At 38.8% G+C, this 20,130-nt stretch overlaps 1 long non-coding RNA gene across 1 annotated transcript; it reads right to left on the reverse strand.

Annotated features, from left to right (window-relative positions):
* Nucleotides 1-388: 388 nt before the first annotated feature.
* On the reverse strand, nt 389-18,854 carry LOC102075945 (uncharacterized). The gene is made up of 4 exons (XR_266962.4): nt 18,759-18,854; nt 14,143-14,405; nt 4,053-4,172; nt 389-710 (listed from the first exon to the last, which is right to left on the reverse strand). It is a non-coding gene; the product is annotated as an uncharacterized LOC102075945 (long non-coding RNA).
* Nucleotides 18,855-20,130: the final 1,276 nt, after the last annotated feature.

Consider the following 20,130-nt stretch of genomic DNA (forward strand, 5'->3'; position numbering starts at 1 on the left):
GCGCGGCATTTTCCTCGCAACCAAAGCAATCCAAAGGAGGTTTTTGGTGCAGCACCTTGTTTGGGACCAATTTCCCCTAGCAACAGTAAGTAACCGCCAGCTCCTACTTGCCTGCCGGTAAAGGAAGATGCATGTGTGACCGAGGCTTCAGACTTTAGTAGAATTGAAAGAAAACCCTAAGAAACCCTCTCGTACTTGGTTTAAATCACTATACTCCAACCTTCCAAAATGTTTATGGAAAACAAACCATCACAGAAAAGTTTAAAAACTACAAAACCAAATCACAATGGTGGTCTAGAACTATCAAATGTTTATCACTAGTTGTTATCCAAAAGATTGCCATATTTTTCTAAATGGATTAAACCAATTTTATTGGACATGTCATGCGGTGTAGTAGGACTCAGGCGCAGAGCAGGGTTCAGGGAAAACAACGTTTATTTACACAATCACCAAGTGCAGATATATACAGTGAGAGGAACGGGGGTCCTAGGTCCGAAAGGGAGGTCCGGGATTGGAGTCACAAACACGCTAGCTCTTCTTCTCCACAGCAGTTGAAATAACAGGTTGGTCACGGGTCCGGGAAAAAGTGTCTAGCATAATCATCCAGCGGTGAGGCTGTCTGCATCCCGGCCTTAAGAGTCCAACCCGTAATCAGAGCCTGACGAGATGCAGGTGTGTGCCAAGGGCGGGAGCCTGCAGTGAGCTCCGCCCTGGCAGGGAGGAGAGAGGAGAATGTACACAAAACACATGTGGCCTAGTGGAGCTGGCCGGGCAGACACGGGGACCATGACAGGACAGCCCTTGAACAAACTTAGAACAAACATTCTGTGAAAAAGTAAAAGTCTCTAATTTGCCTTTCATAAGCTTCAGTATTAAGCATCATAACCGCTTTAAAAGCCTTAACATTAACACTTCTCTGACATCCTGGTGGGAATTCTTAAAAATAATTAAGTCTTCACTTATCCCATTTAAACTAACACCCATTTGAAACAATCCAGATATTTGGCAGGAAAAAAAAATACAACATTTTCATTGTGACATGAAAAAGGGATAAAAATCTAGAATATGTACTACAAGATGGAAAGTATATTTAGTTTGCAGAACTTGTATCACAATATAGAATCAGCAACAATAAATATCTTGAATCGGCAAATGAAATTAATCAGGCAGGAAAAATTAAAACTCAACCAACAGAATCTAAAAATACCTACTTGGGTAACAACATTTTTAAATATCTGTACCCTCAAATGGCTATCAAAAATGTATAAGCTATTATTTAAAACTGATTTCCTCCCAACCGTAAAGTGGGAGTGAGATCTTTCCATCAATCCAGATCAAAACTTCTTGGCAAGAGCTTGCAGGCGACTGCAGCAATCTGCTAGCTACTCATTAACTATTCGAGGGAATATGGATTTTTTTCCGGTGATTACCTGAAGGTTACGTGACTGGTCTCTAGGCACACGTGACTACTCTGGCTTTAGCAATTAATTTCACATCAACTGCCCACAAGCTGCCAGCTGGCTGGAGAGCACATGTTATTGGTGGTGACCAGTGGTTGCTAGGTAGAATAACCTATCTTCACTCGTAAGACAAATTCTAAATGATCATCAGTATGATGTATGGCAAAAAGAATAATCTCTTCCTCCCTAGAATTCACTGTTCTTTGTGTATATGATTATAAAAATGTATCATTTCACATTTTTTAAAGTGACCAAGCAGAAGAGACCACATATGACTATTATCATTGGAACTAATGTAGAATTTGTTTTACTTAATCAGTCAAGAATTTTTGGAACAGGTTCAATAACGTCACTGACTTGTTGTTTTATATTCTCTCTCTTTTTTATGGTTTAAATTAGATGGTAGAAAACTGTCAAAATGCACTTTTTCATATCACTTTCAAGGCTGAAAAAAATGAAAAGGAGATTTCTTGCGTTTCTCTCGAGTGTCTTTCGTCCCTACAGTCCAAGGTTGTTAATTTTGCCCTTACAGATTTGCAGCTGTTACAGACTGGCACTGACTGGCACTGACTTCCTGTGTGCAAAGATGGTTTTCATATTGTTCTTTACAAAGGACTGAATGTTTATAGCCAAAATACCCTCACTGGGTAGTTTTTGGGTTGTTTTGGTACACGTTGTTAGTTAGATGCTCTTTTTTCCTTCAGTACTGCCTTAATTATTCATCACATAGATTCAGCAAGTTGCTGGAAACTGAGTATATATTTATCATCCACTGCTCTGCTAACAATTGTCCAGACCTCTATTGTCCCCAGACTTTCAACTTAATATATGTATGTTATTTGTTCCTCATATATTGTTCCTCTCTTAAAATTGGATTTCATGCTTTTAAAAGACAATTTATATGTGTTTTCATCTGTTATTTTCACACTTTCTTAAATTTCTGTTTATATCTTCTCAGGCTGCCTGTGATTTGTGGTAACAAAAACTACAGATGGTTTTTGTGAGGTACAATAACATTGTTGTCATTAACCATTCTCAAAATATTTCCCCCCTCACTCATAGTTCAGGACACTACAGGAGGTGGTGTTACGTGTACAAACAGAGCAAACTGGAGAATATTAAGCATAATCATAAGATTACTGTCATCCTTCATGACCTTCGGCATCTGTTTGAAAAGCACACAACCTCATTTTGGACACTTTGCATCTTCAAAAGTTTGAGGGTAAAAGTTCAGTCTTCACAAAAGTAACACAGATGACAGATACAGATTGTAATTTTCTCCTCGTTGACTCATGGACAACTGTCTACAAGGCAAAAGGCCCACATGGACATTACAGTCTTACTGTTGCGTTTTTTTTTTTAATGACAGCACAAGTGTTTGTCAGTCTGATACTTTCTGATCAGGAACTGTAAAGGTCATGTGAGGCCTGAGCTCCTGAAACTTTGTTCACTTTCAGCTCTATTAATTTGGACTCCCTTCTTATCTCATAGCATGAAATCTCTCCCATAAGCAAGGAAAATAACCTTAGCCTCAACCTCCCTGTAACCTGAATTTTTGTGATGTAACAAAACAGACAGAAAATGCCTTTGTCAAATTTGTATATACTGTATATCATACACCAATCAGCCATAACATTATTACCACTGTCAGGTGAAGTGACAGTGCTCATCTCTCTTCATTGTGGCACTTGTCAGTGGGATGTATAAGACAGCAAGTTAAGATTTTGTCCTCAAAGTTGACGTGCTACAAGCAGGAAAAATGGGCACCTGTGAACCTTATCACATGTTTATCACTGTGTTGTCACTAACACATCCTTGGTCCCCTTCTCTGTGAAAGAGTAAGAATCACAAATCTAGGTTTACATATTCTGACACCATTGTAACCCTAGTTGAGTCAGCCAGATTACAAAATGGTGGTGGCTTAATCTTAGCTAACAGGGACACTGTAACTGGATCTAGCCCTGTGCAAATTTCCCATTGCATCCATATCTAAAGAGGGACACACGTGACTAATCATGCAAGATATTATTCTTATGACCTGAAATGGGCATCAGACTGCAGTTCATGAAATCACTTGACAGAATCACCATTTGCTGTAAATGTGGTCCCGTGGGCTTTACTATATGATGTAGACAGGCTTACGTAAGCTTACTTCTCATGTAGATGGCTCTACCTCCAGAGAAAAGAGGGGGGACAAAGCAGAACAGAAGGTGGGGAGGGGGAGCGTGAAAGAATTCATTTATATTCCCTCTGCAAATAACCCACGACTGTATCAAATGTCAAATTAAATGGGTGAGGTCTGGAAAAGGTGTGTTATTGATTTTCACACCCATGCAGTAAATGGAGGAGTGGGGGGGTTAGGATAGAGCTTGATTTGACTTCACGGGTCTGAGACAATAAGCAGCCCCAGCACAAAAGCAGGCAAGGCAGAGGGAGGGAGGAAAGGAGCGAGACGCAGAGTGAAGACAATGAAGGAAATAGAAAGCGACAAGAAAAGACAGAGGGGATACGAGGCCCTGCAGCAACCCCTGAAAAAAAGACTTGGTGAGGGAAGGACTGACTCATGCTCCACAGGATAATAGCAATTTCTACCTTCATATCACACAGCCAGTGTTTCCACCTTCATCTGGTCCGTTCCAGACTTCTAAATGAGGATCAGTGTCACAGGTGCAACAAGTGCTGTCGCTCTTCATTCTTCTACCTGTCCAAGCACTGCAGATGGAAATTAGCTCATGGTTAAATCTGGTACAACGCATCTGTGTGATTAATTGTCCTGTGCATAGTCACTGATAATTAAACTAAACTTCTTGTGAGATACTCTCCACAGGTGGCTATAACAGCAGCTATAGCAGACCTGGTTCAATCCTTTTTCCAGTTCTGCAAAGTGAAGTTCACGCAAAGCCGACCTAAACCTGAGTTCTTTCTAATGGCCAGCGGGGGGTGCCTCCCCGGGTTGCAAAAGGTAGCCCGATTGTATAGAAATGACCATTCTGTTCTTTTGATGCATCACCTCAGTCCTCCCTTTTCCTGATAAGTTTATGGACTCAAGTAGTCCATAAACTATACATTCATAACGCTCTTTATTCTATACATTTAATCTGTTTATCTGCCTCATACATCAACATCCAATTTAGAATCGCCAAGGGGACAATATCCAAACTTCACAAAGAAACCAGGAGATTAACACCAAGAAGTATAGTTACAGTTTGTTGTTTCGGTGTCTGCTTGTCAGTATGATTTATGGATGAGTTATATTTTACATAATATAACAGTCTGACATCCACTGATGTTTAAGTCCTCACTTAGATAGCTGGTGACACTCTGGCAACCTCCAGGCATTGGGAAAAAAAACATGTATTCCCCAACTGGTAGTCAAGTGGATGCCGGAGCTTGCTTGCTGTTGCTACGTGAACTCAGTTGCAAAGAGGGTGCTACACCAAAAACCTCTGTGTGATTGCTTTGTTTCATGGAAGACATGCAAAGTAGTCACACAGAGGTTTTTGGTGCAGTATCAGGAACCTTTTTAGGACCAAATCGACTGCCAACAACCTCCGGCAACCACTTGCCAATCGATCAGGGAATAGCCATCTTTCCCTACTAAGCGCCGGTTGAAAGGATCTTGCAGACTGGTCTCTAGGCGTGTCCAAGAGGAAAAAGCAAGTGAATATATTTGAGTCACATAAACACAAATCATCTCTGTGATAAGGATGTTCAGCACCAGGGTTGCAAATTGCACAACCAAAAGAATATGCCAGCGTACAAGTTTCATATGTACACAATAGGCATTAAAAGGTTAGATTGATGATGTAGTTCCAGCACATTTGTTTTGCAGTTATAGGAAAGCAAAAATAAAGAAGCTTCAAGTGGCACTCAGAGAAATCACTTGAGCCTCCAATATGGAGTCCAAGTCAAATGTTTGTGACTAGCAATGTTTTTGCCTTGAATTTGGGTTTTAAGTAGAACTTTACGTCAGTTAATTGTGGTAGCCCATTTCTTCAAACACAACAAACTTCATTATCTTTATATTGTTGTCTTTGTGTTATTTTAAGTATTTTCCTCTCTGAATCGAGAGGGACTTGTGCATGCAAAATAAAGTGATGCAAAAGAAAAAAGAAATCTAACATCACCCAAGCAATGCATTCTTTTACTGCCTAGCAGATCTGGACCAAAGATGAAGTGACTGTTAATATGCAACATGCAGCTGTTCAATGTCTGCGGACATGAAAATACTAATTAACCTTCAGCTGGTAAAGGTTTTTTGAAATCACAGCTTGTCCAAGCTTTTGGTTGTGGTCTTCACAGATGACCTAGCTGAGTCACAGTTACCCTGAATCATCACCAAGGACACACCTCTAGGCGAGCGTAGCGAACGCTGCATTCATCTAACATAAATCCAGCCGAATGTTTTTCATCACAAAAATTATTTCTTGACCACTTATGAAACCCTTCAAGGCAACACATTATTTCTGTATCTACAGGGAAAAAAGCTCCCCTGCTTATTTAATGCCTTTATGATCTGAGACACTAAGCCTGCGACGGTTTCCAAACAAACCTCTTTATGACCTGGACTCTAAATTTTTTTATATATATTTCCACACAGATTATTTTTCTTGTGGTCCAAGAGCTGATTTGTCAGCTCAACACTTCTGACTGCAGGAGATTTAGATTGTGTTTAATAAAATGTTAGTATAACAGTGATTCCCAGCCAGGGCTACATACCCAAAAGAGTACTCACAGTTAACTGGGGCTACTATTGTAGAGCAAATCCACATTACTTTGTGGGGAAAATAAATACATACATGAGATAAAAGGTAGTATATTATTACATTTCTACACTAATAAACTTCCAATTACAATTAAATGAGAACTAGCAACTGAAGTTTATTTACCACGTTACAGTACCAACTAAGTACCACACATCTACCTCATTTTCTGGGGTTAATGTGGGCAGCTAGTTGTGACGTTTAAAAAACGTCACGTTTAAAAACATTGTGACGTTTAAAAACATTTAAAAATGTTTTTTAAAAAATGAAAAATTCTGGATGAAGGTATCACAAAAGCATGAGTTCAACCAAATTTCAGCAAGAAAAACAGATTTTCTGTTGACTAGATGTCATAAGATACCTAAATGATACACAGCTTAAAGATAAAATGTTTATTTGTCTCTAATTTTTTTTATACAAACTGACCTTTTTACCATATTATTAAAACATGTTTATGTCATTAATATTTATTTGTATGTATATTATGTTCCTCATAGTGTTATCTCGAATTCTGCGTTGCAAGAAACGCTTATTTGTACGAGGCTCTGAACAGTGAAAGTTTACTGTTCTAACGCGTTAGGGTGGTGAAGTTGCTTTGGTAAGTAATATTTCCTCTTTTGCTCATTGATTCCTTTGTCTTTCCCAACTACAAGGTAGGTTACGTGTCCTGTCCTCCATGTATTTTGCAGTGATGTTAGTATTATATTTCCCTATCCACACTCCCGTTTGAAGTGTGTCAGCCCATTTATGAAGTAGATGCTTTATAACCTTTGGTCACGATACAGCACCCCTTTTATTTTGAGGTAAGCTGATTTTGGATGCATTTTGCCTACTCTTATGCAGCCTATTACTGTGAGCTAATATGGAAATTTCACTTCTATACTTTGCTCCTGGTGTTTCATCGATGCCTTCCAGCTTGTGGTTGCATTTATCCAAGCTGGCCATTTCACTTGTGGCCTTTCCTCCCTGAAGACGTGTTGTCTTGCCTGACGCTCTCTTGTGTGGTGCTTTGCATCCCCAGCTTCACCTGCCCACAGTCAGTGCTGTTCAGCCATTCCTCCAGTAGGGTTTTTTGTAAGATAAGTGTTGGTTTAGCCTTCATCATCTGCAGCGTTGACTCAGGTGGTGGATCAAATTTAACTTTTTAGCGTGGCTATTTAGTTTGTGTGGTTTTCCTTTATTTTGATGTAGAGACTGTGTATATATGGCACTTCCTCTTCTTAATGCAGAGTTGTGAACCTTTATTTGTTTATTTATAATGCCTTAAATTAACTTGTAATACTTATGTGTAATGTTTTGCTACTGTTACTGTTACTCACCTGGATTCTTGGGCCAAGCTGCCGTTAAACCACTGAAACCAGCTGATGGTGATTTGACTGATTACTGATTGTGTTTCTCTCTTCCCAGTTGGTTGGTTGGAGTGGGTGTTAAATTTGGTGGGCAGTGTGGCTGTGTCCCCTGCATTCATGGTAAGTCCTATTGTTGTTCCCTTTCAGTCTTTAATCCCCATTTGTTCTAATGGCAGTGTTTAGCTCGTGTGTACCACAGATATGTATTTTTGTTCAAGGCAACCTTTTGCACAACCTTCCTTCATTTGCTGTTTTTGGCATTGACAAATTTTGATAAGTTCTATTTATATATAGTATAATATAATATAATATAATATTGAAATAAAACTGCTGGTATCAACCCCAAAAGAAAAAAAAAGTTTTACTGTTGTTTCCCCTGTGGGATAAAGAAATGACAGATGGTCTTGGCCCTGCATTGCATTTAATAAGACAACCAATATTGTCAACATTCAGCGGATGTCCTTCATCCTCCACAATCCTAAAGTACATCTTAAGCATCCACATGCATGAAGCCTCGGATATGCTGAGCCTTCAGCACTCACAGTGGACACGCTGACAGCAGATCTGTCATCAGGATGGCTTCAAATCATCTTTAACGTGGATTCTCTTTCAAGGTTTTGTCTCTTACTATGAACTCACTCAGGCACTTATTCACATTATATGATGTTGAACCCACTGTAATTAATTTGTACACAAATAACAATGCTGTAAGTGTGAAGTAGGCTCTACCAGTAAAACCACTGCTAAAGAGCCTATAAAGAAAAGCAGGATAGCAGGATTTACAATAATATGTCACACTATATCACACAGACTGAAGACTGAAGAAGTCACAAACGATACGTCCAGATGAACAGAATCAACCTTTTGGGACTATATCACACAGTGCCCGTTGTACAAGATACAGTGAGAAGACCAAAATTTCTGCCTGTCTTCCATGTAATTTATTTTGTTGTGGCCTACAGGCTGCATATGACACTCAAACCATAATAACTGAACTCGGTATAATTTTTTTTTACCACTGTCCTCTGGCTCAGAAGTCTCCAAACAAACAAAGTTTGTTTCAACAAGAAAATTGAAAATAAATAAATAAAAAATACATATATATATATTTTTTTTATTTGTGTGTACAGGTGATTTGTTTATTCCCTCAGTTGAAGGTGAATAAGTTGGCACTAAAGGCTTAGGAATAAAGCTGTTTCTGAGGAATCTCTACAAAGACACTACAAAACAATAAATAGATTTATAAATACAACCTTCTAAAAATATTCTTCACGTATTCTAGTTCATTACAAAAAAGATCCTTTCCTGGATCTTTTGGCTGATCCAGGAAAGGAAACCACATTATTTCCATATTACTCTTGGAGTAAAGTAGCTTTGCATGACTTTCAGTCCAAAATAACATTCGTAACCAATGAACTCCACCAGTTCATCCTCTGTTTCCACTCCTCTCCCTTTATGGCTCAGTAACACATGAGTAACATTAGCGCAGCAACCTCCTTCTGCCCAGGAAAAAAGATGCTCCCCAGTGATTGCATTAAGTCTTTTTTGCATCGAGTAGTTGTGGTGAACTAGTTCCCCAGAGGCTGAGTGCACTACACCTTCTACACCTCTGAGCAACCACTTTAGATTGCAAGCCAGTTGCACAGGTTGTCAGCTGGGAGGCAGCCTGTCTCCAAACAATTGCAGTCAGGTTTTATTGACTGCAGTCACTCTCAGACAAACAGGCAAGGGAAGGGTTTTCAAATAACTGCCATGTAACTGAAACAGAGATAGATTGGCAACATACTGCAATCAGTCTGAGTCAGTCTGCGACGATAAGCCCAGCTCATCTTCGAACTGCCTCTGTAATACTGGATTCAACTCAGTCAGCTATATAGAAGCACAGTTGCCGAGCGCCCATGTCATTTTACACTTAAAATGCCATCTTGCAACACTGTTTATGGAGGAATTTGGTAAAGACCAGCTCGACCCCATTCAATCCCAAACTGATAGCAGGCTGATCCATGTTATTAAGGTAACAAGTTTACTGTGGACAACTGCACTAACTTTGGTCTTACCATGATCTCCAACCACTGTCTTCCCTACTGTAACTACAGCATTATGCAAACTTAGGCAAACAGAAGGTTTAAGCTGCATGTGGGCGGGGCTTCTGTCGCTTAATCACAGTGAGTGAAAAGCTTATGTTAATGCTAATATAAAATGCCAGGCTGTGATTACTTCCCTAGAAGACGCAACAGTGATGAACTTTAAAGGATTTAAACCGCAGTGATAAGTGTTTTTGTGGCAAATGGTTCTTCCCTCTGACTTTAATAAACACATCTACATCTCACTTCTTCTGTTAAACCTTTGGCTAATGCTCAGGCACCGCCAGTGGAGGTGGGTTGGGTTCAGAGGCTCCTGCAGGAAGACGGTGAGTAATACAGTATTCCTAATAATAATAATAATTTAAAAAAAATGCTTGTAGATAACAAGACTTATTGATCTGAGCCTTTCTAATGCACCCACAGGCACAGTGAATTCAAAGGAATAAACCTGTTTACCCCTGCAGGCCACACAGCAAGAAATGAAATTAATTAGTACACAGAAGAGAAGATATTTTATAGTTGCGCTGGAACAGTGCAGCTGCATTAGCTACATTTATGTTTCTTTAGTGTCAAGCGACAGTTTGCTAAAGCCACCAGCCATCTCTCACTGTGCAGACCAAGTGGAAGCCATTGCAACAGCATTTGCCTTTCATAGCCCCAGGATGATGAAAACATGTTATATTTGTGTGTGTGTGTGAGAAAGAGTGAAGCAGTACATGAATCTGTGTGTTCTGCTGCGTGTTGTTTGTCAGTTGCAGCTTGGGGCAGGATTATTCTCTGCCACAAGAAGGAAACAGTCCTGGCGTTTTATGATAAATACCATTTTCTTTCCACCAACCTCCACCCCATAATAAACACACATATATTTAGCTTTCAACCTGGTTGGCCCCCTCTCTGATCTCACACACATGACATTTGCTGGGGCGAAATTCATTTACTTTGCACAGCGCTGGAGCCTGTTTTCTCATCAACCTGCACATTCTCATCTAAAGGCTCTAGGGCAACACCACCCGTGGAATCTAAGGCTGTCCTTCAAGGAGGGGCAGTTATTTAACTTTTATCAGGCATTTAGAGAAAAGAATATGCAGAAGGTTGTGTTGGTGTTGATGTAGGAGAAAGATCTTTTTTTTAAAGATGAGATCAGAATGCATGTAGAGGAAATTGAAGCCCAGTAGTAATTATTTTCTGTGGGTTAGGAGGTTGACAAACCAAGCAAAACAGTGTTCGTGTAACTGCTGCAGGAAACAAAGAGGGGCAAAAAAACTGCAAGGACAAAATTAATCATATATAACCAAAGCATTAAGGAAACAGAAGAATGGCTTGCACCTGAACTAACCCAAAATGATAGTTACAGATTGTTAATATGAGTCTAAACTTTGCTCAGAGACAAGATCATTTCCATGCAGTCATACAGTACTTAAGATCAAAACTGACAGTGTTACATATGTGACCCGTGGTTTAAGTATTTGAAATGGATTGGAGGTTTATCAGAATATAAAACCGTCATCGGTGGCTTACTACAAAAACAGACTTCACATTTCTAGAAAGCTAACACACAACTATGCTACATGTTATAGTCAGATTAACACATTCATGCTACAAAATACACTGCCACAGGCGTCTGATTACTCACATTTATTTGGCCAGTACTGCTCTGCATGAAGGGTCCTCTGCTGGTTGTGGTTGGTTGTGTAATGTGGGGATTTTTTTACTTAGTGATGGATCTCTGTTAGCATGAAAAAACAGCAAGTTTGGGACAGATGACTTTCTCAGCCTCACCACACAACTTCCTTGTTCTGGTTCACATGTGACTAAATTAACCAATCAGAAACTGGAAGGTTTATTGTCATTGTACATGCACAATGAAATTATGTTCTTGTTTTTATTTGTTGTTGTTGTTGTTGTTTTGTTTGTTTGTCAAATTAGAACAAGGTAACTGCTATAAAGATGTGCATACTAACATTTAAACTAGACGGTGAAAATTTCTGAGGAAATTTTAAGTGTGCCTATGCTACTGCCGGGTCAGTTGTCAGAAGACATCATGATGTATGTGGTTGGAGCAAAAAACTGTTGAGTTTTAAACGGAGAGTCAGTGGATACTAACATTTAAATAATTGTGTAAACACACATACACAAAATGCAAAAGTACACATAGTGAACTTTTTTTTAGTGAATTTACATAAATCAACATGAGATAATGTGAATTTACTTCTAAATCTTACACTTGTTTGTAGATTGTTGGGAGTGTTTTGTTTGTTTTGTTTGTTTTCTGTTGTAAGAAGGGATTTTTGTTGGTGCATTTTTTTGTTTGTTGATGTTTGTTTGTGGCTCAATGCGCATTTTCCTTTGTGATTGTGGGCGGTTGCCATTTGTTTGTTTGGTTTTTCTGGGGGGGGTAAATATTGATAGATAGTTAGATTTGCTGTTTTTTCTTTCATCCTTGTTGAAAGGTGGTTGATGTTTAGGTTTTGGTGTTTTTTGTTGATGTTTTTTTAATTAATAATATTGTTTTTTGTGATGGTCATTTGTAGGTGGTTGTCTTTGGTGGCAGTTTTTATTTGTTGGTTTCTTTTGGTGATTGTTGTCTGTAGGTAGTTGCTGTTAGTTGTTGGTGAATATTTTAATTAAGTTATTTTTTGCTGGAGATTGTTGATTGATTGCAGGTGTTTTACAAAACATGACTTATTTAGACCACACAGATGGTTTTTATAGGAAACTGCAGATAAAATTTATTTATCAGTATCATCATTATGTGATGGATGCAAATTGACCGAAGCGATACTCACCTCTTGCATGTGTCATGTCTTTACTCATCTTATGTTGAGTTGTTTGTATCTGACATTGCTCTGACTGGGCAAAACATCTGTTGTGATTTTCCTCCACGATACGTAGATGCTTTTAAAACTGTACTTTTAAGTGTCAAATAGGCTAAGACATGTACCTAGTCAGTTAAATAATAACTTGTTAAACCCAACTTTAAAAACAGGAGTACAAAAGCTTTCAAATGAGTTGCATCCCAAAGCTTCTTAGAGCCCATCTTGTGCCTCACATTTCTCCCTTTACCAAATTTTTCCATATAATGTGAACTTACTCTGCAACAACTAAAAAAAAAGTATTTAGTAAAAGATCTTTATTACTAGAATTAATTCTGCCAACCATGCTCAAATGCTTCCCCTACCTCGGTGTAAATAACCTGAAGCAATCAAAGCTGACAGGAAAACTTAAATTCGAATGACTTTAAACTCAAGCGCAAGTATGTTTGAATTAAGTCGTCATTTCCCAAACATGAATGCAGCTTTTGTTTAGAGACTATTGATTGGCACAAAGCCCCAAGCTGTACTTTCACTTACACCCTACCGTTTCTTATAAATACGATTTGACAGCTCTTCACTGATCTACTGGTTCATTGATCTGCGCACCGCACCCAAGGCTGATAGCTTCACTTTCTATGACAATTGGAAGCTCTTTGAAGCATGAATTGGGGGCGGCGAGTCCTTCCTGCTCAGTCTTCTCGCTTTTTTCCCTCTCTCATTCTTACCCTCATACGTTCTATTCTGTGTTTTGCTCATCTCATGAATACAAAATGCAGAGTCCCTGCAATGCGCTTGGCTGCTGCCACTGCAGAAGGTCTTAACCATTAGTGAGAATAATCCATAGCTATGAAGTCCTGCCTTTTGCACTCCTCTGTAAGCTCCTTCCCCGTACCCTGCGACTGACAGAGGTGGGCTGGAAAGAATGAAAGCCGCCATTATCAGCTGTTGGTCTGTATGTGACTCAGAGAGCATGAGTCATTATGTGCTGTAGAGAATATGACCTATAAAAAAAAGCTGTGACTTTCATAATTAGGTTAACCTATTTGTATGCTACTACCTTTCCTTGTGTCCCCGAGTCATGTGTCTGACAATGGAATGGCAAGGCTTCTGTGCTGCTCAAGGTTACATGTGTTGTTTATGCTCATCCTCTTTGAATATGGCCAATTTTAGCCATGCTGGCGGTGGCACTCTGGGGATGGAATGGTTAGTTCACATCCAGGTCCACTGTTACTTCAGCTACTGCATGGGGTGTTACGAAATTTGGTTCACACTGAGATATTATACGGCCTCACCAGGCATTTATTTACTGCTTAAGTTAATCTTTATAGCTGCATCAAAGCCAGCCACAGTTATTTAAACCTTACAGATGCATTACTAAAGAAGATAAGACTCCACTTTCTCTGTTTTCTCTTTCCCTGTGTGTGAGATCACCAGGGAGCCCAAAAGGTCAACCTACATCCATCAGTATGTTCCATCGGGTGTGAATGATTGCCACCAATTGTGCCAAAATTGCTATAAGCAAGAGGAGGAGGAGGAAAATGGGAGGATTTGGAGGGAGGTGAAGAGGAGAGATTAGATTCACCCTCTGTGGCCTCACGTGCTGAGACAACAACCCACCCCACCCCACATCCAGGTACCATGTGCACACTACCATTCATAGCAGTGTTCCTCACCTTAATACACATTCAAATTCACGTCCACAGAGGCAGGAGCCGTCATATAAGCCTCATTGTGAAAACACACTTCCCCCGCTGAAGCTTTCTTTTCTGCTGACAAAACAAATGCCTGCGCTCTTGTGATTACAGCTGTTGTCACTGGGTTTTCATCAGGGGGCCTCTCCAGTTCGCTTGCTCTCGCTGCTCTTTTTTTCTAAATTCTCAGCTCATCGTGCAGCTTCATCACTAGAGGCTCGATAGTGCTTCAGAACGTGGAGGACCTGAAGGGGACAGAGACAGGTGTGTAGATCAGGATATGTGTGTGTGTGTCAACACCAGTGTTGGTCAAGTTACTTGAAAAAAGTAATCAGTTACTAATTACTGATTACTTCCCCCCAAAAGTAATCCTGTTACTTTACTGATTACTTATTTTCAAAAGTAATTAATTACTTAGTTACTTTTTAAAAACACGATTTACAACCTGAATAGGTGATAAAGAGATAGATCTTTCAGCCCAATTCTACTTTTTCTGCATAATCCATCATACAAAATGTAATCAAATGGAAACGTCTCTTTTTAAAACTTTAAACTTTAAATCTTTTAACTTTATGCATCAAGCAAAAACTTAATTATATGCAACATTCTCTGACTGGAAGAAATTTGTTTAACATTTAAACCTATTTTCTGCACATTCCAGCACATAAAATAAAATATTTTTTTGTGTTTACACTCACTCTTTCAAATAGATGCAAGTAAAACACAGCAGAAAATAAATAAAATCAAAGACTAGCGGTCCTGTTGCTCTATTTTCACCTGTAAAGCAGGACTGGGGTAGGCGGAGGTTTACCCTGGTGCAGGTGTGCCGCAGCAGTCAGTGGAAGAATCCGCGAGTTTCTCTGTGAATTTCACATTACGTCATAGTACACTCGCTGCTTGCTTGGAAGTTTAGGGGTTTTTTCGCTGTAAAAAGAAGTTTTCTTCCCACGCACAACGGACACTAATGTTTTTGTCACTTTTTATGGAATCAAACTCAAAATAAGGTCAGTACTTCCACGCTTTAAACGCTGCATGCTACACTCTGTCCCGCACTCGATATATTATGATCTGCACACAACTGTTGTCACAAACGTCGCTCTCGCTTACGTCACTGTCATGAGACGTTCTCGCAAAAAATCACGGTTTTAGTAACGCAGTAACGCAGCGTTCCTACGTGAAAGTAACGGTAATCTAATTACCGTTTTTGCAATAGTAATCCCTTACATTACTCGTTACTTGAAAAAAGTAATCAAACGCATGATGGGTGCTTCGACTTACGAAAATTCTCGACTTACGAAAGACCCTCGGGAACGAATTAATTTCGTAAGTCGGGGTTCCACTGTACTAGGGTAGGGAGCTTGCATTGTTAAAGAAAAGAAATTAGAGAAGCACCTGTAATCACCTGTGAAAAACAGTTTCAGACACAGGAGTAGTAAGCTAGCTAGCTAGCTAACTAGCTTTTAAGCTAGGTAGTTGATCAAACAGAAAATGATAAACTGAGATGTGTAAATAATTTTGTTGAACTCTTTTTTTTTTGCCAAGTTTGGAGCTTAATATTTGCCAGTTAAACAAATCTAAGCAAAATATTTTGCTCTGATTACTTACTACACCACCATATGAGAGATTTTTGTCAAAACAACAACGTAGTGCTTCCATCAGATCTTATGAATCAAGAATTTAATCACTTATGAATGTGACAGACTGGAGAAAAAGATGTTTGCTACAGCAAAATTAGCAGCAGGGGAAGCCAGTTTGAAGCAAATAGCCTGACATTTAGCAGTAAATGTGGTTCAAAACACACTTTGTAGCTGATAACTCCACCTGGTCAAAGGCAATAACTGATGCCAAAAGCAGCTTTATTTTCAAGGCTATCTAATATCGCTCCATGGAGGTAAAACTAAAACTGTACATGCCTCCAATGGTGCATGCAGGTAAAAGCCAGTGACGCTAAATATGTGTGTGCTTTAAGACTGGGAAACAGCTAGTACATTAATAAAGTTTAAAAGCATTTATAATCATTAATTTAATGTTTGGATGCATGTAAGGCAGTTATTCTTACAGCTGCAACTGTGGTGTTGTCTGAGAACAAATAGATACTAAGTATAAAAACTAAATATAAAAACAGAATGTCAAACTAAAATGTGCTTTTTTATGTAATGTCAACAATTGTCCTATTTTAGGATCATATAGTATACCATAGTTGTGCACCAATTTTTTTTTTTTAATTGTTTGCAGCCAACAGGAGAAAAATGCAGTAATAATGTTCCTTCTGTGTATCTGTGTTTCTTCTTGATGCTTATCAAGAAAAGAGTTTTCAACCCTCTTACTATCGATATGCTCAGATCTGGGGGATCGTCTAGGAGTAGTGAGGCTATTTTCCAAAGACCTGATTGATCAAGTGGTTTCATATCAGCTGAGCTCTTTATTGCCAGCATAAGTATGCAACATAAGTTATTATGGCAGTATACCATGGTAAAAAGTGAACCACTTAAAACTTAATGTTAACCCCTGAGTTAACACACCAAGCCCCAAATCCTGCTTCATAGTAAAGGCTTTAGTTTGCTTGAGGTCTGTATGATCAGAATCTGTAATATTTATTTTACAGGCTTTGGAATTTAGATAAAAATTCAATAGTTTCTCCACTTTAGAAACCTCAGATGGCTTATCTTTTTGACTTGAATGTCAATGCATCAATGCAGAACACAGCTTTTACATTTCCAGCAGTGACGAGAATATGAGATGGTTTAAAACTATTTGGCTTAAACAAATCTTAAAACTGCATCATCTATATGTCCACTTTATCAGAAGACTTTCACTCTCACCATCTCTGAGAAGGATTTCCTTGCTAGAATGCTAAACGAGTTAATAAAAGCCGTTTCACGCTACACTCTGACAGCTCTACGTAACACATGCAGCCAAAATGAGCTGCAAAATACAAATTATCTGTTAAGATGACAAATCACAGCGTGCTTGTTTGCTCATTTATGCTCTACTGCTGCCTCCATTTCCACATGCATCTGTGTGTATTTGAAAATACAGAGTACGTGACTGATTTAAAGCAGAGCAAAGAGTAGCTGGTCCAGCATGCTGGTCTCCCATCAGCCTGCCGCCAAAGACCACAAGTTTAGACACAAGTGGTAGCCAAAGAAATCCTACTCCTTCTCAGATTGCAAAGATCCTGCATTTAGTAATAGAACACGCCCACAAAAATGACAGATTCACAAGGTTGTAGTTAAGCTAGCTTCCAAAGAGAATACCCAAGTGTAGACGCAAGACAGAAGTAATTTAAAGGACAGATGGTATTGGTCTGGTTCTTCTATCAGAGGGCAATACCAATGTACAGGCTCAGTTACTAATTTCTGATTGTACCGAATACTATATTTGCTATCAAAACACATGTGCTATCAAAATACCAAGATGGTTATGGGAAAAATGCTCAGTAGGTAGCATGGTCGCACTATGGTTGGAAGGTCTGGGGTTCAAATCCACTGAACGGCTACCCTGAGGTACCCCTGAGCAAGGTACCATCCCTACACACTGCTCCCCGGGCGCCTGCTTAGTGGCTGCCCACTGCTTCACTGAGTGAATGGCTCAAATGCAGAGAGAGTAATTTCCCCACAGGGATCAATAAAGTATACATTATTATTAAATCATCAGACATATTTTAATATTAGACAAAGATGACAAAATAGGCAAATGAGGCCTGCAGATCTTGCTGTTCTGAGTTTTGTGACCTCCTGTAATTTTAGTAAGACGACCACTACTGAGAAGGTTCATCACTGTTCCAAGTTTCCTCCATTTGTGGATAATGGCTGTCACTGTGGTTTAGTGGAAATGGCTCTCTAACCCTTTCCAGACTGATAGCTGTCAATAGTCTTGTTTCTCATCTGTTTCTTTAGATCGTGGCATGTGTTGCTTTTAGCCTACCTCACTTTGTCAGACAGCTCTATTTAAGTGATTTCTTGATTCAGAAAGTCTTGCAATAATCAGGCCTGCTTCTGCTCATGAAACTGAACTCAGCTTTCCAATAATATTGGGGGAAATTGCTTTTTTCACTCAGGGGCAGGTAGGTTTGGATAGATTTTTTCCATTAATAAATGAAATCGTAAATTAAAAACCACATTTTGGGTTATCTTTCTCAAGTTATCTCTGTCTAACATTAAAATTTGTTTGATGATCTGAAACATTTAAGATTGACAAATAAGTTTAGTCTCTCTATACTTAAAAATGGCTGTGATAACATTAAAATTTCCTTTGAATTTGATTCATGGACAAAACCTTAAGAGGTAAGCAGAAGGATTCCTTTCGCTATGGTATGTTTTAATTAATGTTTTTTTACATTTCACTGGCCTTGCTCCTACTGACTGCACATCCACGCTTGAATGTCTATGCGAGATTTAATTGGAAAACCATCCAATAAGTGTGGGATACTTCAGTCTCACCTAAAGTGGTATACCAACTCATCGACCAACAGTATCGTCGAGATTCTCACATATATAGGAAGAAAACTGAATAACTAACCTCTATCTGAAGCCAGCCTTTTATGACAGAATGACAAGAATGTTTTTTTTAATAACAATCAAAATGAGCTTACTCACAGCATGTTTTCCATGGCTGAGATAAATTAGATATGGGTTGTTCAGCACAGAAGGAAGGGGTGCTTTTCTGATGAGAAGATGAATGGCAGCACATTGAAAGCACTATGGGAAATTATCAGCAGTAGTTTTAACACAGCTGTTTTCAATTAGAAAAGAATAAGACAATCAGTCGTAGGGTAATCAAGGCAATAAAAAAAGTATTGCTTATATTGTATGATTCTTGCTGTGGATTATATTATGAGATGCCAATTATTTTGTCCAAGTCCTGCATATATAGTGATGTAAATGAACAAAAACACAATCACGATGGCTCTGCCCTCTTGAAAGATTCCTGCCACTTCACTGAGTAGCACCATACGTTTGACACCATAAATATTTTTGCTGGCTCAGGCAGACTATTCAATGAGTCTAATTTCCACCACAATACATTACTGAATACATTCATTTCACAACAAAAAACACCATGAGGCCTATCTGCCAGTTTCACAGAAAAGGAAAGTAGGTATCATTATTCTTACAAGGCAAGCAATATGTTTCCTAAAAGAATCAGATACAACACCGCTGTGGTCAATAAATTACCTTGTGTGACAGGCCAGCTGTATTGCATGATGAATTGTTTCTCATTAAATTTCCAGTTTAGGTTTATAGGAGTTGTTAGTCCAATTACACAGAGCCGAGCAGCACAGAGCTGAGCAACAAACACTGTCAGACAGGCATCGAGTTTCAAAATGTAAAGAAAAATGATGTTGCTTTATTTAATTATTCAAATGTAGTTTTAATAATTTTGTTTGCCTATTTGACTAATGTTGACTAATGGCACTTTTCACCATGTAAGCATGGAGGGGGGAAAAGTGCTATAGTGTAAGACTGCGTAAATAGCTGTGATTATGGTTATGTGTGTTTCTAAGTAAACAAGTAAATAAGTGCATGGTTTGGGACTGCATATACAAGATGGATGTTACAGGTTTGAAAAGTGAAACCAGTGTGGAAAATAGGGATGCAACGATACCAATTTTTTCAAACCGATCCGATACCGATACTTGGATCTGAGTACTTGCCGATACCGAGTACAAAAACCGATACTTCTACCACACACAAGTTAAACTTAACCAGTAGTAAAGAAACGACCCCAGACAACTCTTTAACACAAATGAAACGTTTACTGAACGTAAGGGCAGAGACAAATACTGTACAACACATCCCTTTTTTAAACTCAAATGATATTCCAATTCCTTAACCAAATGAAATACACTGTATAAAGGAAATAATTCCCTTTCAAATTATATTAAATAACCCAACTTATGTTATCACCTTTTGGTAAGTGACTCACTAATATACACTCCAAAACACGTTATATAAATCCACTAAACAT

The sequence above is a fragment of the Oreochromis niloticus genome, linkage group LG10 (assembly GCF_001858045.2).
Source record: "Oreochromis niloticus isolate F11D_XX linkage group LG10, O_niloticus_UMD_NMBU, whole genome shotgun sequence".
NCBI classification, from domain to species: Eukaryota; Metazoa; Chordata; class Actinopteri; order Cichliformes; family Cichlidae; genus Oreochromis; species Oreochromis niloticus.